Consider the following 25,533-nt stretch of genomic DNA (forward strand, 5'->3'; position numbering starts at 1 on the left):
ATTATTTCTGTTCTTTTCACAATACTGAAAATAGGTATAAGATGGAATTTTTTTGTTCTGTTTATTTTCCTTCTTTGTTCCTAGAAAAGGACATATTAATCAGATTGGCAGAGAGAAGAGTCGTGTTTCCTACTGGGCGGGACTTCTGTGTGGTAAAACTACTTCTCTCCTGGGTAGCCCCTCTTCTGCTCTCTCCATGTTGTTAAATAGAGAAGATCCTTTCTACTGAGGCTTTCTTTTTTCCTTTCTTTGTAATACATTAACATACATACTACTGCTGTTAATTTGGGTAGAATGTAGTAATGGAGTGACAACAAAAGGACTTTAAGCATGGAAATGAGAAATACGACTTTTAAAACATGTTAGGTATGACCATTGGCAGTAGTTTCCACACCAATCTATATATATAAAACTCTAATATGCAAATAGACGGAATGGCTGAACAACTGAACAACTGATTGTTATGATGTATGCTGATCACCAGGGAGTACGTACAGAACATGGTGGACATTGGCCGTGGTGGAATGGTGGAGCAGGTGAGGGGGAGGGGGGGGGCACCAGACCAAGGCGGGGCACCGGTCGCTGTCATCAGGGTGAGCCCCTGGTGGTTACTGAAAATTCTTTGCTCCCACGTGCTGCAGTCCTGCCCGGCGCTTGCACCTGCTGCTGGTGCCAGAGCTGCCTCTTGGACCCACTCCCCTGATCACTCAGCACCAGTGGGCGAGCGGTAGCTGCCGGCCCTTATTGCCCCTCAGGGCTTCTCTACCTCCCCCTGCTCCTGAGGGGCGATCGGGCCAGCAGCTGCTGCTCACACCTGCTGCTGGTGCTGGAGCCACTGCTCACACCCGCTAATGGTGCTGAGAGATGGGGGCCAGCGCTGGGTGCCAGCAGTGGGTGCAAGCGGTGGCTCTAGTGCCGGCAGCGGGTGTGATTGGTGGAGGATAGCCCCAATTACCCCTCAGGGCTTCTCCACCTACCCCTGCTCCTGAGGTGCAATTAAGGCAGCAACCGCCACTTGCACCTGCTGCTGGCGCCGGCCCCAATCGCTCTGTGCTGTCAGTAGGTGCAAGTGGGGTTGGCTCCGTCAGCGCAAGGGAGCGGTGGCAGCGGGAGCGGGGCTGCTGGCAGACAGGGCACTGGGGGCTTTGGCAGGAGGGGCTGCCAGCAGACAGCGCGGAGGATGGGCCAAGACCCGCCTCTGTGCCCACCGCAGCCTCGAGGCCCACAGTTCCTTTCAAGGTGCACAAATTCATGCACTGGGCCCCTGGTTAGTGATGGTGTAACTTCCCTTAACAGGGTATCATCCATTCATTTAATGTATAGGTGAGTGTGTTTTTGGTGTGGTGCCACCAGCAAAGGAATTTCCTGAGGCCCCCATGGGAGGATGAGGTATTGTGGAAAAGCTTTATTTCTGTGGAATTAAAGCCCTGAGTTTCCAAAATCCTGTCTCCCTCTGTCCCACCATGGAAAAAGTCCAGCCTTATCTTGAATAGGGCTAGAATTAAAGCCACTGCCCTGAGTCTTCACTCTGTATTAAAGTCCAGTCCAGCATCAGGCTGGCTTAGCGTGTGTTCCCAACTGCAGTCCATTGAGGGTAGGGTCCACATGGCCCTGTGGCTGCTTAGGTCACATAGCTGGTGACTGCAGGTCACAGAGCAGGCCAGTGCAAGGAAGCAGGAGCAAGGCAAGAGGAACAAGAGAGAGAGAGAACTCTTTGTCTCAGGATTGTAACTATGAGCTTAAGCATTTAAGCCTTCAGGATTTTGTACACTTGCAGTGGCTCAACCACTCTGGCCAATTATCTTTTTCCAGGCATTACCCCAACTTCGTTGCCATTTTCCCTTTGATTCCTTTCCCCAGTGATCTTCAGGAATGGACCAGTGGTTCCCTGTGGAGCACAAAGTTTCAGCTTCCTGGTGAAGCTGCCCAGATGAACATGCTTATAATGTCTGCCTCCCCTTTGCTCTCTCTATTATTAATATTTGCTATCTAATTACCATAACAAGTGAAGCTCTACTGATTTTGAGATCAGAAAGGACAATAACTACATAAGCAATGAATGAGACAAAATAAGTTATACCTTATCTGATGATTTTTAATGCTACTGAAATATATTTTTAAAACTCAGAGTAATGAAATAGATTCCAAAAATTTGTTGGGATACTATTACATTTATTTTTCCTTGCAGTTTGGTGCCAAATTCTTTTCATGTGCATTAAACATATAATATTACTATATAATTATTCTCCTTAATAAACACTTTTAACAAATAAATAATAAACTTGTGTGAATTGAAAGATAACAATACTAGCAGGATCAAGGAGCTAATAATTGATGATTTTTAAGATTTTACAAATAAAATGCTGTGTATGAGTCGCTCTTCTAGATAGTGGTCCAGATAAAGCTAAGTAGTCAACACTTATTGGTAAAACACTCGAGTCATGAGAATTATAACCTGTCATGACAGAATTGATTCTTCTATGGTTGAAATAGATCTTGGTGGTGAAGAATTATACTTTAGTTGGTTTTTAATAATACAGAAATAGATCATTCACTTAATTCACATAGTCTCTTTTCCTAAATCTTTTCCATCTGTAATACATAAGGCATAATTTGTATAGTACTTTATGTTTTATAAAAGTATTGTTTCATAATACACAAATTGATTTTTGTGTGTGCAGTATTGCTTTTGCTAATACGAGAGCCTTTTACTTGGCCCCTCTCCTACTCCTTGAGGTTATGATGGGGCTGCTATTACCAAAGGTAATTGGGTTGTGCAGGAAGGTTGTAACATAACTGAGGTCTGGCTGTGACTGGGATTTGCACATAACCCAAGATTAGTGAATTAAAAGCTTTTTATGAAACAGACACTGGGAAATAGAAGATAAGTTTATGCTGTTGTCTTCATTGAGTCCTTTGCCAAAGGACTCCTACCTTTAGTAAAAATAATGAAGAAACCACACAGGGACGTAAAGCTGACAAATTCAGAGACTTGACAGTGATGTCTGATTACTTGATGTCTGATGTAGGTACCCCTTCTAACCTTTTCAGTTAAGTGAATTGGTTTTTTGTTTGTTTTTTGGGGGAGCTTAAGCTGATTTGAGTTTGGTTCATTTACAAACAAAATGTGAAGTAACTTCATGAAATGGTCTCAGCATGTGTGAGTGTTCATTAGCTAGACACCACTTCAAAGGAAGCTCTAGGTAAATAGGATGACCCACTTTGTAAGTGTGATCATTCTCCTTCCTTAGTCAACCAAAGGATCTTTGCCAGCCATTAGTTCTGCCATGACAGGTTATAATTCTCATGACTTAGTGGGTGTTTTACCAATAAGAGTTAGCTTTATTTGTACTGCCATCTAGAAGAACTACTCACACACAGTATTAGGTTTTATACTCTCTCTGTTCCCCAACCAGACTGAGAAGCAGGGACTCTGCTGTTCATTGCTGTATCTCATAACCAGCTCTGTAGGTGAGGATGTGATTGCACAGGACATGACAGTCACAGACTTAGAGCAAGCATTTTGGCTTTAGTCACAGTTGAGTTTTGTTACTGGATTTACCATATTCTAGCCATGTAACCATGGGTAGCCACTGAAGTCACTGAATCTAAGCTTATTAAATTCTTTTTTGGGTAGTGTAATTAATGTAGTGATGTAAGTCAACTTCTTTTTTAAAAAATATATTTTTATTGATTTCAGAGAGGAAGGGAGAGGGAGAGAGAGAGAAATCAATGATGAGAGAGAATCATTGATTGGCTGCCTTCTGCACACCCCACACAGGATCAAGCCTGCAACCCAGCCATGTGCCCTGACCGGAACCGAACTGCAACTTCCTGGTTCACAGGTCGATGCTCAACCACTGAGCCACACCGGCCAGGCTGTAAGTTAACTTCCAGAAAGAGTCTGCAGCATACAAGTTTTAAATGAATTGCAGCTAGTAACATCTGTTTTTTAGTTAACATTTGTGGATTGTTAGTTGAATGATTTCTAGGTTCTTCTTGGTAAAAGTCATTCTCTTTGTCAAAAGAGTTATATCAGTAAGTATAAACATTTTCAGTATTTATAATGCAAGAGTAACATGTAATATGTGTTTTATGTTGTATTTTTGAATATATGCAATTATGAAAACTTATTATAATAAGAACACATGCATCCTACATTAAATATTGTTATTTGAAAAGAATGGGATTCTCACAAATGAATAAACTAGGCAGAGGGACTATTGAGTTACTGCAGTGAAAATTTAGTTCCATTGATTATTCTGCTAGCTGAATTTACAGATGTTAAAAATACTAGCAAATATTTTAATGCTGATGGAGCTAATTGATATATCAAATGATTCAAATGATCATTAGCTGATGTGATTAAATATGCCAAGGTATAGCTGTATTTAAAAATATAGCTATATTTAAAAATGATTCTAGAAATGGCTTCATTGCATGTATTAGCATAAAAACGCATTTTAAAACTTGAGTGTAACAGTAGGAAACTGTTTAAGTAGGTCACTCATAATTTAATTTGATATATGATGTTTATTTTTCTTGTTCTAGTCATTGAACATTTGGGTTGGGTAGTAATGAAAAGTAATGAAACTCAAGATCTGCATGCCTTTACCTGTAAGTGCTGTATTACCCAGAGAAAAAACTGGAAGCATAGAGAATTCAGAAACCAATGTTGAAACCTTAACCCCCAATGTGATGGTGCTTAGAGTTGGGGACTTTGGGAGGTAATTACATTTAGATGATGTCATCATTGTGGGCCTTCCCTGATGGGATTAATGTCCTTTTAAGAGGAGGAGGAGAGACTAGCGTGAGGACACAGTGAGAGGTATTAGTCTGCAAGCCAAGAAGAAGACTCTCACCAGGATATGAAACAACCAGCACCTAAGTTCTTGGACTTTCCAGCCCCTAGAACTGTGAGAAATCAGTGTTTTATTTTAAGCCACCTAGTTTATGATTTTGTGTTATAGCAGTCCAAGCTAAGACATATACTTCCTTAAAATCTAATGAAACTCTGCATCATCTTCTAAGTCACCAAAATATTTTTTTTCAGACTTTGTTCTTACCTTGCATGAGGATAAATTTCAGGAAGATCACTTCCAAATTAGTGTATTTTGACACATCAAGCAGATATTTCCTGAAAACTCTTGATTTTCAATCATGTAGACATCACATGAGCTACTACATGACCTCTTTCAGCCTCACTGATGGATTTCTTTGGCATAGGAACAAATATCTCTCAACAGTAGGATAATTATATTAAAAATACAAGTTTTTTTCACCCTGGCTGGTGTGGCTCAGTTGTTAGAGTGTCGGCCTGTGCACTTACGAGTTGTGTGTTAAATTCCCCATCAAGGGCACATACCTGGGTTGCAGGTTAGACCCCAGCCCTGGTCAGGAAGAGTGCGGGAGGCAACCAATTGATGTCTCTCTCTCATAGTCTCCCCCCACCTTGTTGCCTCTTCCACTCGCTCTAAAAAATCAATGGAAAATATATTCTTTTTTTAAAACAAAAAAACAGGTTTTTACCGCCATGGAGTAAATTTTCCAAAAAATTATAATTCTTATTGCCAGAAAATGCATTTTTAAAACAGTTTAGTTTCTTTAGTTCCATATAGGGCTACTTTTTTCCGTGGCATAAGCTTACTAGCACAGAAATGCATCATATTCACTTTGGGCAATGCAGCAATCTTTCCGTATCTTTAGAATGTTAGTATTTAATATTCATCCAGTGGAAGGGCATAAATGGCAGGGAGAAATTGGGATGTCAACTTAAAAATAAGGTTGACTAAGACTACCTTATTATGATCTGTTATAGATTATTTGTTTTAACATGAAGGTTAAAAGAAGGAAAACAGTATATAGTACTTAACTTTTAACTAGCTATCAAGAAAAACCCTGGATATAAGGTATACAGTTCTTGGAGATCCTTTGGTAGAGTAATAATGGGTGTGGCTCATGATCTTTACTGAGTTGTTCCTGGTACAAGGAGAAATCCAACAGCTTAATTGCTCCATCTCCAGCTGCTGGAAGAATATAAATTAGCTGAAGAAAGGAGACAGAAATCCAAGAGGCATTATTAATTACTCTTTTATCTTCTCTATAAGCAGTCACTAATTCAGGAAAGGTTAATATTTCTTGATCATCTCCCCTTCTCTACATTTCCATTGCCACTACCTTAAACTCCTAATCCCCGCTGAGTTTACTTCCGTGCTCATCTTGCTTCCGGTATGCCCCTTTTCATGTTGTGTATAAGTTATCTTTCTATAACACACATATATCATCAGACTACTCTCCAGCTTGAGATTCTTTGGTGGCCCCTCATGGCCATCAGGATCTAATCCAAACATCTTAACAGGAAATGGTAAAATAAGTCCAAAAAAGTTATGTTTTTTGCCATCATGACTACTTTGCTGTTTTCTATCACATGCAAATTCCTTTAAAAGCATCTTCTCTCCCCCTCTCCCCCCCCCCCCCCCCGATTTCCTATGCTTCAAGCATGGGTTTGTCTGTCTACAAGATAATCTTTCATATGCTTTTCAGCCTGTCTGTCATGGCCTGTTTTCAGGTTTCTCCAAAGGAGTATAAGCGTTGCGAAGTAAGAAAAGTATGTCTCATTCACCATTTCATCTCCAGGGCACAGGAAAAATCTTTATACACAATAAATATATGCTCAGATAAATATTCAGTTTAAATAAATACTCTACTATCTTTTCTAAAACTGCCAATTATTGTCATCTTACCTTTTGACGGGGACCTGGAAATAATGTTGGCCATAGTCCTGCCTAATTTTGAATTTTCCACCGTTATCGGGCCTCTTTGAAACACCTCAGATAACAGAGATCTCACTACCTCCCAAGGAATCCTGTTTCTTTATAACTATCACATCTATAATCCTTTTCATGTTGAGCCAAAAATCTACCCCGAAAGTTCTAATTTGTCTTACTTTTGCCCCATTGAACCCCATTTACTGTTCTTGCAGACATTGTAAATAATGGAAGGTTTGGGTTTCTGTGTATCTTGCTACAGTAAAAGATTTTACTTTGTATGTGGAGAAAAATACATTATTCAGGAGCTCTCTATTATACATCCATATCTAATGTAGGGGGCTCTTCATTGCAATATTACCCAATTAGACAAAAGCATTTAAACAACATATTTATCACTGAACAGTAAGATATTATGCTAATAAAAGTAGTGCACAGTAATGTGCACTATTCTTCAGGGAAATGTAAAATTATAAAATCTGGGCATTTATGCTTTCCTTGATGAAAGATTTAAAGTCATACTAAAATACAGTGACTTTCTACATTTGCATTAGAACACCAAACTGAATAGAGATGATTCCTTTAACAATATATGACTAAAATGTAAAATTTGGCTCCAGAAAGCCTCATGCTCTGATTTGCAAAATTCAATCTTATAAGATGTGCTTTTTTATAACATACTAGAGGCCTGGTACACGGATTTGTGCACCAGTGCGGTCCCTCGGCTTGGTCTGTGGGGATCAGGCTGAAACTGGCTCTCCTGGCCCGTCTCACCCAGTCCAGATTGGCTGGACCCTAGCAGCAAGCTAACCTACCGCTCAGAGCATCTGCCCCCTTCTGGTCAGTGCGCGTCATAGCGACTGGTCGAATGGTCAAACAGTTGAACACAGCATATTAGGCTTTTATTATATAGGATTGGAAATCATATTTGTATTTCCCTATAAAGAATATAAGTTGTCTTTCTTTAGTCATTATTTTAAATAATGCTAAAGAATCTGGCTAGCAAACCATGCATACTAGCAGTTTATTTTTAAGTATTAGTATCACACATAATGTGTAGAGTTGAGTTAATTATGTACTTGAGATAACAAAGTAGAATATTAAAATATATAGTAACCTAATTTTATTTAAAAAATATGGAAACATCAGTTATCTTTTTGAAAATTAAATAGTACATCTTTAGTTATATTTCAAAGTAAATGTAAGCTGTCTTTATATATAGATTTTAAATCCCTAATACATCCAAAGGTCTGAGATGGGCATAACAGAAAGCAATTCCTCATGTTGGCCAACAAAGATCCATATTTCTCTGGAGCAAAGCAGTGAAACTTTGAGTTTCAAACATTGTAGGATATTGAGTCCAAACATTCAGATTTTAGGCATAAAACTAAAAGGAACTAATAGCCTCTGGAAAATGCATTCTCAGCCTTGTTTCTATTCACACTTCCTTAGCATAAAAGTACCATAACACGTCCAGGAACAGTTCAGCTCTCTCCCTGTCCTGGGACCAGAACACAGTAGGAAAGACTGACCAATTAAAGCACTATAATCTATACATGGAAGGAAGAGAAGACTGTGTATTTAGTAAAGGCCATTTCTAATGTGCATCTGGAACCTATGCCAGCTCTTTAATGGATACCTTGGCAGCAGGAAACTATACCGCACTCCAGCTGCTACCATTTAGGTGGCCCCCTGCTACTGGTTCTGCTGACGAGCGGGTTGAACACATAGAAGCAAGGGCTATTTTTTAGGGAGCTCTGGCTTCTGCTGGCATAGCATCTTTTTTAAAGTTCTTTCTACTCAAAAAGGCTCTGATTGAGGAAGAGCTGAGGCCTTGCTAAGAGAACACTTAGCTTGCTATGTAAGTAACTTACCTGCCTTCAAAGAAATTTTCTCGTGTTGGATTTGCAGCCAGCTTAAGTGACTGAGAAATTATGTCAGAGTGGTTTTAAGGGTCAAAAAAAGGAAGAGAACCCTAAGCTTTGTTTCTCTATAATGAATTTTGAATAATTTCCTCATATTTACCCTCTTGTTCTTAACTCTCTTTAGTTGTGACTGACTGGCATTAAATATATTTGCTGGATTTTTAATTTTAATTTTTTTGTATTTATAGAAATTCTTTTTGTGTTTTTGTTTTTTCCAAATATTCTTAGTCATTTTTTTTTCTTAGTCATTCTTTATAATTTCTAGTTCACAGGATATATTTTAAGATTTTTAAAAATATTTTTTGCATGTGCCAGGTATATGTATCTTGGAGACAGTCTGTGATAATTCCATTATCTGAAGTACTTGTGAGTGGGTTCTTCTATCACTTCATTTAGTTCTTGCTTGTGGTTTCTTGTTTCCTGGGCGTTTGGTACTTTTGTCTATGAGTTGCTCATTGACCTTAGACTTTTAATTGTGAAAATCCTCTGAGATTTGGGATAAAAGTTTATTCTTCTGGGGAGTATGTGCATTTACTCTGTGAGTCTAGGATCTCTGAATCATATTCTCAGTTTGAAAGTTTTCAGATTATCAAGACAGTATGAAATGGGCTGTAAACCTGCAGGAGGACTAACTTTAAAACATTAATCACCAATTTTAACCAATGTCCTCTAGGTAATTTGAAGGTTTGAAATAGTTTTCTTATAGTTTTCTGCAGAGATGGTTATTCCTGACCCAACCTTTCCCTGAAGATATAACCCTTTGGCCTCTCGGTCCTAAGAAGATAGATTTCCTGTCTTGAACAGGTTTGGGCTTCGGTTGCTAGTCTCCACACAACATGAAACCATGAACACTGAAGTTCAAATTCACATTTTGGGGAAAAGATCTCAGAATAACTACAAGCTAAACTCCTGTGCTTCTTTGACTGGGTTCCTCTATCACTACACCTCTGCTTTGAGAATATATGTATACTTTCATGAATCCTGCCACATTATTAAAAATTGAAATCTTAATTAAAAAAACATGCTGGTAAAAAGATTTGCATTTATTCAGAACTATGCTTCTTTTTCTTTCTTTCTTTTCTTTCTTTGCTGAGGTGGAATGTTTCCTTATCTTTTTTATTCATGTAATAGCAGCTTTGCTACTTGCACTTCTGTTGATGGAAATATATAAAGCTTTCATCAATAAAACACACAGAGACTATCTAAACTTTTAGGCACTTGCCAGGATGCAGAGACATAAGTTGACTGTCATCAAATTCCTGCCAAATATATGGCTGAGAATAATGGCTAGTTGAGAAAGAGATGACTGAGTCTCTCCATGGGTCATGCCAACCACCCACTTCTCTAGATTTGTTTACAATAGCCAAGTTAAGGAAACAACCTGTTTGCTGGAAAATTAATACATAAAGAAAATGTATCTATCTATCTATATATAATATTTAGTGGTGTATTATTCAGCCATAACAAAGAAAGGAAATCCTGCCATTTAGGACAACATGGACGAACCTGGAAGACAATATGCTAAGTGTGATAAGTCACACAGAGAAAGATAAATATTTCATGGTCTTGTTTATATGTGGGAAAAAAATTTAAAAACCTTAACTCATAGAAATAAAGAGTAGATGGGTTTTTGCCAGGGACAGGGGATGGGAGAAATGGGGAGATGTTAGTCAAAAGGTACACATTTTTAGTTGTAAGTTCTGGTGCTCTAATGTATTGCTTGGTGTCTGTAGTTAATACTGTATTGTATTCTTGAAATTTACTAAGAGATTAGAACTTAAATCCTCTCACCACAGAAACACATAAAAGAGTAACTATGTGAGGTGATAGATGTGTTAAACAGCTTTGTTGTGATGATCCTTTCACAAAATACACATATATCAAATCACATTGTATACCTTAAACTTGCACAATATTACATGTCAATTTACCTCAATAAATCTGCAGGGTGTGGAGAACCCAATGGCATAGGTATTACGGAAACACCATTTAAGAAAACATGTCAAAAGAAGATGAACTATGATGGAAACAGTTTGATCAGAGAGGATTTAATAGATTTGAGATGATTTCAGTATGAAAAATTAAAAGAATCCAATGATGTATTAAATGTTTCAAGGGAGTTAAAGGTATCAAGAATGATTTCTAAGTTTAATTTGCACAATTACATGAGCAAGAGGTGATATTTACTTGTTAAGGAGCAAGTATGGGAATGGAAGAACATGGTTGTACACCACTTAGGCCTATTAATTTTGCAGACATCACATCATTTAATTATCTTTTGAATATCTTAGAATTTGAATTATCTTAGGAAGGATGTTAAGGCAATTTAATATATTGCCCTGAAACTAAGAAGAGGGTTTATATGTGAAGATATAATCTGGGAGGTACTAATTGCCCATAATAATTAAGTTTATTAGTATGGCTAAGAATATCTAGAGAAGTGAGGGGAGGGAAGGGAAGAGTATATAAAGTGAAATTAGAAGGAAGCCTGTGCTGAATCATGAAAAACTCCTGCATTAAGGACCTGTTAGAGGAAGATGAGCTTGTGAAGAAGTAGCCATACAAATAGGAAGAAAACTTACGGGGATATTGTAAAAGCTAGCAGAGGAGGAGGTATCCAGAGGAGGGACACATCATTCGTGTTATTGTAGCTGATAAGTCAAGAAAAGTGATTTAATCTGTCCATTTTTTAGGGACAGAGGCCTTTATTGACCTTTGTAATACCTCCTTATATGGAATGATGGGATGAAAACTGGGTGGAGTGCAAGAAGAATAAATGGAAGCTCAGAAAATGCCCAGGGTCAGTATGTAGTTTTTGAAACTGGAGCCCTCTTTTCATGGGGTAATATCCTTCTACACATTCTCATATTGTGTACAATTTACATAATGTAATTGATGTTTTGGCATAAAGTATTTTTTCATCCTGGGATGATTTTCTGCAGTTAAATAAATGAATATTTTTAAAAAAATATATTTTATTGATTCTCCACAGAGAGGAAGGGAGAGGGACAGAGAGTCAGAAACATCAATGAGAGAGAAACATCAATCAGCTGCCTCCTGCACACCCCTCACTGGGGATGTGCCCGCAACCAAGGTACATGCCCTTGACCGGAATCAAACCTGGGACCCTCCAGTCCGCAGGCCGACGCCCCATCCACTGAGCCAAACCGGCCAGGGCAATAAATGAATATTTTATGTATGGAATTCCCAGCATCATCTAGCTACTGGGTATATGTTGTAACAGTATTTTTGGACTTTTCTAGTATGTCAGCAGTTACCATTTGTAGGCTCTGAGATAACATGTGACAATGGTTGTAAGGCATACTAATAATCTAGCTTAAATCCAGTCCTGATGAAGCATGGCTACTATTTATTTTCCCAGTATTAATTCCAAGATTTTCTGGCTCTTTAATGTAAATTACATAGTTATAGGTGATATTGCAACATTATGAACTCTGAAGTAAATATGAGAAATGGCTTCACCTCGTGTTATTAACTCTAAACACAATTAGATTCTGACTATTTTAATTTAGATTATTTTGTAACTATTGAGTCTTAAAAATTGTGCACATTTGTCCTCAAGTCTCTGAGGCTTTTCTACTATTACATTTAAAACAAATTTTTATGATGTTCAAGCAAGATGAGAATGCATTATAGAATTGGCAAAAAGCCAGAGGGGTTCTATTCCAATATGATGTTTATATGCCACCATTACATGTGCTGCTGTTATGAATTTGACATTAAAGGAGAGTCTCTTGATTTATATATGATTGAACCTGAAGGTCACCTTTAAAGGCAAAGTGTTTTAAAATTATATTTTAGCCTTGATATTTGGAGAAAAGCCCTTCAAAAACCTTTACACCCCCATTTCTTTTTATCTGGTTAAGCCTGTTAAGAACTTAGCTTATTCATTCATTGCTCCAAGGATGCTCCCATGAGCTCTTGGAATGGGAAAGGTGCCTCTTATTTTTGGTGATGTAGCATCCAGATAATATCTGTTATAACATTTTCACATTGAAACCTTATGGTTATCTGTCTGTCTCTCCTGCTAATTGAACATTCCTGGATAGAAAATTCTAGTTTTTAGCAGGCTGCAGTCACATAATAGGATCTCAATTGAATTACGTAAGCAAAATTCAATTATGCTTAATTGAATTTTTTTTGAAGCAATTGATCCAGGCCAGCTGTGGGCAAACTATGGCCCGCGGCCCGTTTGAAATGAATAAAACTAAAAAAAAAAAAAAAGACCGTACCCTTTTATGTAATGATGTTTACTTTGAATTTATATTAGTTCACACAAACACTCCATCCATGCTTTTGTTCCGGCCCTCCGGTCCAGTTTAAGAACCCATTGTGGCCCTCGAGTCAAAAAGTTTGCCCACCCCTGATCCAGGCACGCCTGTCTCTTCTGTAGAAGATAGAGAAGTAAGGATGCAGGCATACCTGTTTCTTCTGTAGAAGTTAGAGAAGCTAGGATCCAGACACACCTTTTTCTCCTATAGAAGTCAGAGAAAATAATTGCAATAATATTTAGGGTTTTCTAGAGGATCAAAAAAACTTGAAAGTGTCACTTGCAGTTTTGGAATTAAAAAGCAGAGAGAAGAGTGTACCTGTACCATCCTTACACAATACTTATTGTTCCTCCCACTGACTTCTCCTGGCCAGTGCAACACATTTATTTAAAACTTTTGATGGTAGAAACAAAATGGAGATAAACTAGAGCATCGGTTCTCAACCTGTGGGTCACGACCCCTTTGGCGGTCGAACGACCCTTTCACAGGGGTCGCCTAAGACCATCCTGCATATCAGATATTTACATTATGGTTCATAACAGTAGCAACATTACAGTTATGAAGTAGCAACGAAAATAATTTTATGGTTGGGTCACAACATGAGGAACTGTATTTAAAAGGCCAGAAGGTTGAGAACCACTGAACTAGAGAGAATCCAGCCCACTGGTCCCTGTCATTTAATGAGCAAATCTTCGTTTTCTCCATTTCCAATAGACCTTAAATTGGATGAAATTTCTCTTCCAGTATAATGGACATCATTTTTCTCCTTTCAGTACGCATTCCTCCTCCTTCTGGTAACAGCATCCTATCACTCTTAGGAAGCCATCATCTTCCATTCCCAGTCATTGTCCTGATTCTAAAGCAGGACAAAGGTTGCAGGTCCCTCACCTGTTTCTAACATAGATCTTTGTGTCTCTTTTTAAACTAACCTGCATTAGAAAAATGCATATGTGAGTTTGGTTCTTCTCCACCTCTCCCTCAGTTATAATGTGAATCCAGGAAGGGGGTATCTGGATCTATATATTTACTCTCTCCTCTCCATCCTTCTGTTTCTACCCAGTTTCTTCCTCAACATGGAAGAAATTCCATTTGATGCGAAGAGCAATTAACAGCCCTGAAGTAGTAACTGTGACTACTTTGCAAGTTGTTTCGCTAAGACAGTTCACTAAGACCTTACGATGTTTATGATATCGTATGTGGAGAGTGGCCTAAAGATTACTAAAAACATTAAAGGGCAATTTAAATTGATGTCTGGGTCTTTCAGATCTTATGACTTATATTCCATGAATGTGAAAAAGTACATTACCAATATAAAGAAGCCCACAGTTCCATTGTCAGCAGTGGTTCTAAGCTGTATAAATTGTATGTGTAATCAAAATCATGGCATATTTGCATAGAAATCATACCTTTCCAACTAAGAAATGTTCCAATGCTTAAATTATGCTAATTTAGTTTAAGAATGCCCTTTTCATCTATAAAATTTTAGACTCCATTAGATTAAAGAAAGTGAAACTAAAGATAACCTCTTTGAAACCATAATTTTAATTGGAAATCTTAGGGTTTCAGAACAAGAATCTGTGTTCTAAGTTTCTGTTCAGATGTGTTTAGATGGATAACCTTTTGCAGACTTGCTTTTCTTCTTTAGCATTCTTCCCTCTGGAATGTAAAAACTAAAATGAAATATCAGTTCACCAGAGTAGGCTCTGTGCCCCAAGGTTTGGCAAAGTGCATCCTGCCCTCTTTCTTCTGAGGCATCTGCAAGGGGAAAATAGTTTACCAAAGTCAGCCCCTCTGGCCAAAGTCTTTCTCACTTTCAAATAATGAATATAAATCAGAGGAAAAAAAGGTAAAACACCAGCACCTTCTTAAAAGTTTTTCTAAAGTTTCCACAATTTATGAGAGTGAAAAGAAAAAAAAAATATTGCGTTGAAATACAGAACTGTGTTAGCGAAACAACTTGCAAAGTAGTCACAGTTACTACTTCAGGGCTGTTAATTGCTCTTCCCATCAAATGGAATTTCTCTGCAAATGCTCCATAAGTTGCCCAGGTGATGGCAATAACAAAAGACTTACTCATAAAGGTTTTATTTTCAGCTATATTTTGAGCAGAGTTTAGGAGGAGAGGGAGTCCAAGTTAGAAATGAAAACGCTGAGATTTCAGAAGAAAAAAATTATTTGCAGCACTAAATATTTCAATCTGAATTTGGAATTTGGTAAAAATTACCTTCTGGAGTAGACCTTTACTATCCTAATTTCTGGTTGGAAAAAGCAAACAATTTTCATGAAAAATTTAGAAATACTTGATACATATGTCTTTCGAAATTAAAATATCTTTGATATCTAAAAGTTAATAAACATTTTCATTTTAAACACTGATACATAAATATATCAGTGGCATACTTAGATTAAAGGCAGAAATGACTTGTACACTTTCAATTAAGATTTAAATGAAAGTTTCAAATTCTGCAATTAGAGGTCATTGATGCAAATGTAATGACCACTGGAGAATCATGCAATCTTTCTATTCATAGAGTGTTTAATGAATAAAGGCAGATGTGGGGAGGAGCGTAATGTCTGTACAAATATTAGAAAGGCAGAAGTTAGAATCACATAATGAAGGCTAGAGTTAATTGCTACTATGAGTGTTGTTACCACTCTATACTCCTTGAGTTACATGTTAAAAGTCCCCATAAGGAAGCACTTAGTCCGTAAGAAATACATCCTGGAACCATTAAACCTTTGGAAAAGAGTACAATCATGTAACATCATTGAGAACAAGGAGACACCCTTTGGTATTCCCCAAAATGTATTCTGGAAAATACTAATATGGAGATATGCCCCGTGTGTGCGTGTAAAGTATGGCATGTTCAACTAATTTTGGAAAGCACTATACACCACCCCTCTCAGAGAATCACTGGGAATATTAGCATGAAGAGGTCTGGGAAATATTTCAATAAAGAAGTATTTCACAGTGTTACCTGCATATTTCGCAAACTTGGATGAAATTGAAGCCCCCTCTTTCCCCCAGGGCACAATTTCTGAATATTTATTTACTTGTCCATTTGAGGTAGCATTTTTTAAAAATTTATCTTTATAATTGAAAGTTTTACAGATGTCCCCTTTTTCCACATTGACCCCTTCCACCTCTCATCCCCTCCCAGGCCTTCACCACACTGTTGTTTGTGTCCATGGGGCATGCATATATGCATATAAGTTACTTCCCACCCCCTCTCCTTCCTTTCCTCTGAGATTCCACTGTCTGTTCCATGCTTCTTTGTCTCTGGATCTATTTTTTTCAACAGTTAATTTTATTTATTGGATTCCACATATATGTGAGATCATGTAAACTTGTCTTTCTTTGACTGGCTTATTTCACTTAGCATAATACTCACCAGTTCCTCCATGCTGTGTCTAAGGGTAAGAGATCCTTCTTTTTTTACAGTTGCATAGTATTCCATGGTGTAAATGTACCACAGCATTTTTATCTACTCATCTACTTTTTGGCATTTGGGTTGTTTACATATCTTAGCTATTGTAAATAGTGCTGCTACGACCATAGGGGTGCATATATTCTTTCTGATTGGTGTTCAGGATTGTTAGGATATATTTCTAGGAGTGGGATCACTGGGTCAAATGGCAGTTCCATATTTAATTTTTTGAGGAAACTCCATACTGTTTTCCACAGTGGCTACACCAGTCTGCATTCCCACCAGCAGTGTATCAGGGTTCCCTTTTCTCCACATCCTTGCTAGCGCTTATTCTTTATTGATTTATTTAAGATAGCCATGTGGCAGGTGCAAGGTGATACTTCATTGTTCTTTTAATTTGCATCTCTCTGATGATTAATGACTTGAACATTTTTTCAGTTGTCTCTTGGCCATTGGTATATCCTCTTTGGAGAAGTGTCTGTTTAGGCCCTTGCCCTTTTTCTAATTGGATTGTCTTATACATAATGTTCATGGGTTGGAATAATTAACATCATCAAAATGTCCATACTGTCCACAGCAATCTATAGATTTAATGCAATCCCTATTAAAATACCAATGGCATATTTCACAGATCTAGAACAAATACTCCACAAATTCATATGGAACCAAAAATGACTCCAAATAGCTGCAGTAATCTTGAGAAAGAACAAAGTTGGAGGGATCACAATACCATATATCAAATTATATTACAAAGCCACTGAAATCAAAACAACCTGGTACTGGCACAAGAACAGGCATATAGATCAATGGAACAGAACAGAGAACCCAGAAATCGACCCAAGCTCAATTAATATTTGACAAAGGAGGCATGAGCATAAAGTGTAGTAAAAACAGTCTCTTAAATAAATGGTGTTGAGGAAATTGGATAGGTATATGCTAAAAAATGAAACTAGACCATCCACTTATACCATAGAGAAGAATAAACTCAAAGTGGATAAAGACTTAAATATAAGTTGTGAAACCATAAAAATTCTAGAAGCCATAGGCAGCAAAATCTCAGACATCTCTCATAGCAATATGTTTGCAGATCCATCTCCCAGGACAAGAGAAACTAAGGAGAAAATAAACAAATGGGACTATATAAAAATTAAAAGCTTCTGAACAGCAAAAGAAACCATCAACAAAATGAAAAGGGAGCCCAGTGTATGGGAGAACATATTTGGCAATGATACATGTGCTAAGGAGTTAATTTCTAAAATATATAAAGAACTCATAAAACTTAACAAAAGGAAGACAAAGAATCCAATTGAAGCCCCTTTTTTAAAGAAAACACCCATTAAGACCAAATGGAACTGGTAAAGTAGGCAGATGTTTGGGGAAATACTGATATAAGATCACTTTACAAGTGGAACGAGTGTCAAACTAGCAACGCTAAAAGTAAATTATGTATTTCAGCCACTGCAATGGAATAATCTTCTTTTAAAGTTAATATATCAGGTTCTTGAGAATTTCATTGGCATGAGGTGGATTCTCAGAGGCTGTCACCATTCGGTGCCTATGCAAGAGAAATGAGGTCTGGCTGTGCAAAGCCGAGGATTGGATGCAGAAATATGGTGACTGCAGAAATAAGGGACTGGCTCACTTTGAGACCTTAATTGGGTGAACTGTTCAAGTGCAGGTCCTTATCATTTCTCCTTGGAGCATTTGCAGTATCCCCCGCAATACCTTTCCCACACTCGAATGCCAGAGCAATATCTAAACCGCAAATCAGACCATGTAACTCCCATTCCTAATGTCTTTCAATGACTCCATATCATTTTCTGGATACATTTTTTTAAAGTTTCTGGAATATATCACAGCCATGATCTCTTTCTTTTCCAAAATTAGGTTGGAGAAGATGTTATGCATTTATCCAGATATTTTGACTTGCTGAATTCACTGAAATAGACCCTTCTAGCAGGACCTGACTATGCAACAATCTATGAGCCACTGAGTGCAGCAAATTTCCTCATAGTGGATGTCGAAGTATTTTCATGTTACCATCTATTTCAAACATTGGAAATTGGTGACCCTGTTATTCCAGTCAATGTATTAATTTTTAGAAAGAGGGCTGTTGTGGTTACTTTCATGAGGAAATTTGCTGGGCTTGCTAAAGTTTAATAGAAAACAAAATAAGAATTATTGCACAATAATGCCACTGACTTACAATGTGACAGGGAGAAAAGCCTGTTTTGTTCTTTTGCACATAGCTATCAGAAAGAGGGAAATAGTATAGCTGAAAGCACATTGTGACTGAAGGAAATATAGTGGATACTTAATGAGTGAACCACATTCATATAAGAAGGTCTGTACGAGGAACTGCCTGAATGAGCGCTGTGATCATTCCCAGGATGGAGATTGTTGAATACTTCAGTGTTCTACACAGGATGGAAACAGTCTCTGTTCATTTAGACTGACAGTGCGAAGAAATGAGGGAGAGCACATACCTCTATCCCATCATTCTTCAGGCAACATTTGCCATTTGAGGACATTAACTCACAAAGTGTCCACTTCATTATTTCTCCCTCCTGGCATAACACTTCACTGCTGTAATCTGCCTTTTTATTTGTTCAGGTAGCATTTATTTATGTGACTTTTTAGGCTTAATAAAGTGACATAATACCCAGCCTTAAGCACATGGCCGCACCATCCATCATTTCAGTGACTCAGGAGATGATGCCAATACATATGAAATAGACCCATTGTTCACCATTTCCACCAGCAGCATTGCTTCTTGCAGGGCTTCCGTATTTCCTGTTAGGAAAGGCAGAAGGCTTAAGTAGTCCTGATACGAGACAGTTTGCACTGTGTACACTTCGTCCCTTCTAGAGCAGCAAAGTCTTTGAGAAATACATTCATGAATGGAAGACAGTGCAGGTTATGTGCGTTTTCATTTCAAGAAGATTGCCTTTTTATTGTTTCTGATTGTGTGCTGATATTCTGAAGCTGTAAAAATAAGGGTAGAAATAAAAGGAGGTGGAAACGAAGGTGTTAACAGTTGAGTTACCTGGCATAGGAGCCTTTGCTTCCAGAGTGCATCATTCACTATATAGCCAAATACTAGTAACACTAGTGCTTTTTCTGTTTGTAAATGTTGCCAAATGTTTCTGTTGACCAGCTTATTCCCAGGCGGTCCCTATAACTCTTTCAGGTCACTCAGGTACTGCTTTCTAAATTACCATGGTGGTGAATTCAATTACTACTGTACTTTTTCAGTGGCCTAAAAGAATGAATGTCTTCCTAAAATGTTTTTCTCTTTAGAAAGGTCTAGAGTGTTAGAGTCGGATAGGACCTCAGAGATTATCTGATTCAGTGTCTCATAAACTTTTCTGATGACAGGATTCTCCTGAGAACTTGTTTTAAAAAATACAGATTCTCTGGCTACTTCCTGGATACTCTGTTACAGTAAGTTTGTCATGAAGCCCAGGTATCTACGTTCTGTAAACAAAGATGTCAGATGACCCAGAGCCAGGCAGGTTTGGGAAAAGCTGAATTAGTTCCACTTTTTTTCGTTTGTTTGTTTTATGGGTGAGGAAGCAGATGCCCTGATAGATTAAGTAATTAATCTAAACGATACTGCAAAACATTTTTTAAAATTGAGATTAGTTTAGGAAAAACATTGATGGCAACCTTTATGCATCCATCACAGGGAAAGAGAGAGTGCATTTTCTTAGAGTTTAAGCCTTCTGTATTTTATAGAACAAAGTCCCTTTAAAGATTGCAGGAAAAGTGACAGAGAACACAGCTCTGTGTACAACAATTGTTCTTAACCAGGGATGAATTTGCTCCCTGGTGACATCTGGCAATGTCTGTAGATACATTTTTAATGTCACAGCTGAGGGAGTTAGGTACTACTGGTATGTAATATATAGAAGCAGGGATGCCACTAAACACCCGGCACTGACAGGACATACCACCACAGCAAAGAACTACTTGGACCAAAATGTCAGTAGTGTCCATGGCGAGGCATGTAAAGTCCTAATGTGTGCCTTTTCCTCATCCCTCTAGGCTTGTCCCTGGGCATTGCTGCCTCCGCTCTGACCACCCAGTACTAGTGCCCTACCAGGGCGCCCTGCCCCACTCTAATTCAGCTCTCTTGAGTTTTTGCTTTTGCCACAATATCTACATATTTTCCTCCAATGTTGTATTTTAATTTCTTTTTTTCTTTTCTCTTTTTAATAAAATATATTGGGGTGACATTGGTGAAGAAGATTGTATAGATTACAACTGTACATTTCTAAGATACATGATCTGTATATTGCATTGTGTGCCCACCGCTCGGCATCTGAGTTTTCAAAAAGTCACTTTGTTCATTAGATTTCACATATGAGTGAGATCATGTGATAACATGTCTTTCTCTGACTGGCTTATTTTGGTTAGCATAATTCTCTCCTGGTCCATGCTGTTGCAAATGATAAGAGTTATTTCTTTCTTATAGCTGTGTAGTATTCCATTGTGTAAATGTACCACATCTTTTTATCCACTCATCTGCTGATGGTTACTTGGACTATTTCCAAATCTTAGCTATTGTAAATTGTGCTGCTATGAACATAGGGGTGTGCTAGAGGAGGTCAGTGGGGAGTGGAGGGGCATATTTAGCACTTTCAACAATAAAGATTTTAAAATAAAATAAAAAGACACTTGGGTGCAAAAAGTGTAGGTAATTAGTACTATTACTTGTTTTTGTAAATTAAAAGTATATCTATATTATGTCAGATCTGCAAAAAAACATTTTTGGTATGCCCCATAATTTCTTTTTATATATTTACTAGAGGCCCAGTTCATGAATTCATGCACCGGTGGGGTCTGGCCAGCCTGGCTCCAATCGGGGCGGATCTGGGCTGGGCCTGTCGGGAGGAGGAGATGGCAAGAGGTTGGCCAGCTGGCCCGCCCCGATTGGGGCCACTCAGGGCCAGGCCGGCTGGGGGGAGGGGTCGCAGGCAATTGGTTGGTGAGCCCCTCCCCTGATTGGGGTGCAGAGGACTGATTGGGGGTGGAGCCAGACGTGGGGAGGGGCTGTGGGTGGTGGGCCAGCCTGCTCTGCCCCCAAATGGGGTGGGGCGGCCGATCGGGGGTAAGTGACCGGGGAAGGGGCCATGGGTGGTTGGCCGGCCGGCCTCACCCCCGATCGGGCAGGTTTGCTGGCCTCAGTGGGCATCATCTCACCTTCAACCTATTCTCTGACCGGTCGTTACAGCGTTCTTGTCGCTGGCTTTTTATATATATACTAGAGGCCCAGTGCACAAAAATTTGTGCACTCGGGCTTGGGGGGTCCCTCAGCCCGACCTGCGCCCATTCACAGTCCAGGACCCCTTGGGGGATGTCCACCTGTCGACCTAGGCCCACTCCCCGGGGGATCAGGCCTAAGCTTGCAGTCAGACATCCTTCTGGTAGCCAGGGAGCCCTCGGGGGATGTCCGACTAAAGGCTTAGGCCCCCAAGGGATTGGGTCTAAACCGTTAGTTGGACATTCTTAGTGCTGCCACGGAGGTGGGAGAGGCTCCTGCCACCACCACTGCGCTTGCCAGCCATGAGCCAGCTTCTGGCTGAGTGGCACTCCCCATATGGAAGTGCACTGACCACCAGGGGCAGCTCCTGCATTGAGCATCTGCCCCCTGGTGGCCAGTGCGCATCATAGCAACCGGTAATTCTGCCTTTCAGTCAATGTGCATATTAGCCTTTTATTACTATTATATAGGATGTCCCTATTTCCCCCCTTTTGTCCCCTCTACCCAGCTCTTGCCCCCCACTTCTCTCTGGCCATCACCATACTGTTGTCTGTGTCCATGGGTTGTGCATATATTTTCTTTGGCCAATCCCTTCTTTAAATTCACTTCTTTAAATTTTTATTTTCAGATAAGAGCTTAGAACTGCACTATTATATATTTTCTATTATATCATTTAGAATTAAGATATTTTTAATTGAACCCTTGTAAATTTTAGCACAATTTAATAAATTATGCTAGAAGCAATTAGGAGATTTTTCATGTAATGCATACACATTTATATTAATATTTTATTAATTTTTAATATTTTAATTTGAAATAATCTCATACATGTAAAAAACCCTATAAAATACTACAGCATATTATATGTACCCTTCACCCAATTTCTTAGGTGTTAATAATTTAAACATAACCATTATACAACTAACAAAATTTGGAATATATTTTTCTTATAATCTCTTTAATGTTACTTAATCCATTTACTTTGTTTTTGTTAATCTTCACCCAAGGATATTTTTCCATTGAATTTTAGAGAGAGTGAAGGGAAAGGGAGAGACACATTGATTGGTTGCCTCCTGCACATGCTTTGATAGGGACTGGGGATCAAGCCAGCAACTGAGGTACATGCCCTTGACTGGAATCGAACCTGGGACCCTTCAGTCCATGGGCTAATGCTCTATCCACTGAGAAAAACAGGCTGCAGCTTAATTCATTTACTTTTAATCTATATGTGTCTTTATATTTAAAGTGGGTTTTGTTTTTGATTCACCCTCATAATTTGTCCTTTAATTGGTGCATTTATGCCACTGACTTTCAGAGTGCTTACTGATAGAGTTACTACCATATCAGGTGGCTGCTGGGGCTTCTGGGGCGGGCCTGCCCTGGATGGCAGCACGCTGGCGGCTCGCACTTTCCCGCCCTGCCTGCAGTATGCAAATTAGCCTCCATCTTTGTTGGTGGTTAATTTGCATATGCTGATTAGCCAATGGGAGGTGTAGTGAAGGTACTGTCAATTACCATGGTTGTCTATTATTAGATAGGATAGATAGCATTAAATGCTTTTTATTATGATAAAATGTGTCTAGCCTAGGTCTCATTTTCTCTAAACCTATTGCTGGAGTCCCAGGTTGAAATGTACTTTTCATATCTGGCCTTATATCCTCCCCTAGGATGGTGGACCCATTTATTTCCTCATTCTATCATAAGCTTCTCAGGAGTAGGCATGGTATCCTTGCCCCCAGACCAAGCCCCGATACACAGTAGCCACTCAAAAAATATATAGTAAACTGAACTGAACCATTTTCAAATAAAGGGTCATCTGTGGTAACCACACTAGAGTTGTTTATTTCCAGCACTCAGAATTAAATATGCTTTAAAACATGACATAAGTGAAAAATGCACCAGATTTAGAATCAAAGGACTTGATTGAGTTCACATCTTGTCCTATCATCTGTTCTTCTGTTTGAAGTGCAGGTAAATAATTCCCATTTCACACCATTTTTGCAGATGTGGAAAATTCTGGCATATATTCAATAAGTATTAGTTTCCTTTCTCTATTACTGCTTTACTTCTTTTTATGACCTTTAGTGATTTGAAATGATTATTGTTACCAGTGAAACTTCAAATCTGTATATACCTCCTTATCCCAGTTAAATTGAGGTCTAGTATTAGTTATTTTTCCTGAACTGAACTTCAAAATTACTATATAAAATAGATAACACAATCTTTCCTTTTCATCCTCATGGGTTACTCTACTCCCTTGAACTGTTTATATTCAGAACATATTTCTTTTCTTTTATTGCCACAGGCATGAGAGGACCTTTACTTTGTTCATATTATCTAAAGAAATCTGTCTTCTGCCATCTTTTTGTAGTTTGTTTTCACCAGAAAGCATCTACTTTAAGAAATATTTTCTTTGCCTGCATTTTATTATTCCACTATATGTCCCTTTTTAATGCTTTTGTTTGGATATTAGAACCTGTTGCTTGAGTTCTTTTGGTAATAGGCTTAGGGCTCTGCAGTAACACAAAATTTATTGTGGAAGTAAGTCCTGTGGAGTTCAGCAGTACTCTCTAACCAGTGGGTTCCAAGCTCTTAAGTGTGTATTATAAACACAAGTATATATAAGTAATATAGAAAAGCAACGGAGACAGATACAGCTGATGCTGACAAGGAAAAAGGAATGAAACGCCTACATTTTGTTTATTATACAATGAAATGGCAACTACAAACTACAGTAAGAGTTCTTAGAGGAAAATTCTAAGTAATGGGCATTTATCGGTATGAGAAAACTCGGGCTAGATGGAAAAGAAAAGCTGCTCAGATGTGGGAATAGCCAAAGGATGAACTGAGCTACAAACGGATGTGATCAATGTCACTAGAGACAAAGTATCTGAGTTTCAACTTAACATTGTGAGGATGGAATAATGAAATCAATTTGTCATAAAGTAGCAGGCATGAGTCAGTGACTCACAAGAGATCCCTGTTATCACACATTATTCTTTGGTTATGTGCCTCCCTAAAGACTGGAAGCGAAGTGTGCCACAGTGCTTTTGTATTGGATTCAGGCTGCACCTTCATACCCTGACCCATCTCACCTTCAACCTATTCTCTGAATTCAATACGAATTAAAACCTTAGAGACTTTTGGTGGAGAGATTCATGACTAACAGGAAAAACACTCTGAATATTTGGAACCTCAGAAGAAATGCATTTGGTTTTTGCCCTGTTTGTCACAATCATGAAGATCCTTACATTTTGGTGGAAATAAAAGAGAACCTTAGGGTCTTGTTTCCTAAGTTGGAAATAAAGTCATTTGAGTTGGCAAATCTTGGTGAACAGTTACAATACTGACCTCAGGCCCTTTTGTATCCATGTTGCTTGCATTTGGGCTACAGTTAGCTTCTGTCATTACTAGAGACAGAACACTGTTTGACAGTTCGCACAAAGAAGAGAAATTGATAGAACTCCTTCATATGTTTCTGCTTCTAGATCTCTCTTTCAGTATAACTATTTTAAAAATAAAATAAATAGGGCTCTTATGACATGTACATTTGATTTCATGGTTTTTAACTTGTTATCAAGTTTAGATTTTTATGAGGATACCAATACTTACATTTCACATTGGTTCAAAAAAGTTATTTCTATGCTTTTGTCAGCCACTGTGTATGTAAAACTAGACCTCTTGCTCTTGAAGACCTTGCAGTCTACTGGAGGAAAATATGAAGATAATTCCTCAAAAGAATGACAAGAAAAGCCACAGGCTGGGAGAAAATATTTGTGAAAAACATCTCTGTTTAAGAACTACTATGTAGGTTCATTGATTGTAATAAATGTGCTACTCTGGCACAGGAGGGTG

General features: G+C 38.4%; 1 protein-coding gene across 4 annotated transcripts in view; it reads left to right on the forward strand.

Moving 5' to 3' along the window:
* LOC102433141 (cytochrome c oxidase subunit 7B2, mitochondrial) overlaps positions 1-25,533 on the forward strand; it is a 91,675-nt gene that overhangs the window by 64,943 nt on the left and 1,199 nt on the right. The gene's annotated exons all lie outside the window — the stretch shown is intronic.

Source organism: Myotis lucifugus, unplaced genomic scaffold, assembly GCF_000147115.1.
Source record: "Myotis lucifugus unplaced genomic scaffold, Myoluc2.0 scaffold_48, whole genome shotgun sequence".
NCBI classification, from domain to species: domain Eukaryota; kingdom Metazoa; phylum Chordata; class Mammalia; order Chiroptera; family Vespertilionidae; genus Myotis; species Myotis lucifugus.